The sequence below is a fragment of the Seriola lalandi genome, unplaced genomic scaffold (assembly GCF_002814215.2).
Source record: "Seriola lalandi dorsalis isolate HSWRI2012SDOR001 ecotype SW California unplaced genomic scaffold, Sedor1 jcf7180002054225, whole genome shotgun sequence".
Classification (NCBI taxonomy): Eukaryota; Metazoa; Chordata; class Actinopteri; order Carangiformes; family Carangidae; genus Seriola; species Seriola lalandi.
This window is the reverse complement of record NW_019524778.1, coordinates 112,178-112,897: the sequence shown is the minus strand read 5'-3', so window position 1 is coordinate 112,897 and position 720 is coordinate 112,178. Positions and strand designations below refer to the sequence as shown.

Here is a 720-nt window from a genome sequence, read left to right as displayed (position 1 = left end):
GTTTATTAAATCCACTTTTTAAATGTACTTACATATAACATAACATTTAATACCCCAGTGTTTTATATCAAAATCTTCAGAACAATCTCAGCTCTGTCCACACTGAGCTCCACTGTTGTCTCTAACCCTAACCCCGTCCCTAAAGAGGGGATGTGACCCAAGTCCTTCACATCTCTCGTGAAAAAATACCTTTAGTGAAGTGGATGAACTGTGTTGGTGCTTGAAATGGGTTCAGTAGCACTGGTTTCCTAAAATATATCGTTGCATATGTGAATAGAATAATAGATAAATGTATAATAAATGTCTAAAATGGATTTTGTAGAAAGATGGCATTAGCAATAATAAAGACAGTAGCTAAAACCAGGAAGACACATATTTGTTGATATTAGTTTGTATCCTAATTAAAACATTTTATGAGTCCAGGTTCCTGAGTGTCAATAAAATCTAACATGAAAATGAAACCACTATAAATCCTGATTCCTCAGTCTGGACCGATGACAGGTGAGTGTCTCGGGTCCAGGTGAGTGTCTGACTCACGCTGGCCGGTCCTCCAGGATGAGCGCTGTGGTGGAAAGAGGTTCAAACTCCAGGTTCTTCCTCCTGCCTGCAGCCGGGGGGCGCTGAGGACACGAGGACATACCCGGGTCGTTCACCTGCTCCTCCTGTGGACACTAAACAAAGTAGAACAATAACAAAATTAGCATCTAACAGCTAACAGCT

At 41.0% G+C, this 720-nt stretch overlaps 1 pseudogene across 1 annotated transcript in view; it reads right to left on the bottom strand.

The window, feature by feature from the left end:
- Positions 1-720, bottom strand: part of LOC111653565 (TBC1 domain family member 12-like) — a 23,191-nt pseudogene that overhangs the window by 9,525 nt on the left and 12,946 nt on the right. The window contains exon 3 of the transcript XR_015437126.1: positions 538-671. The product of XR_015437126.1 is annotated as a TBC1 domain family member 12-like (transcript). The remainder of the gene's footprint in view (positions 1-537; positions 672-720) is intronic.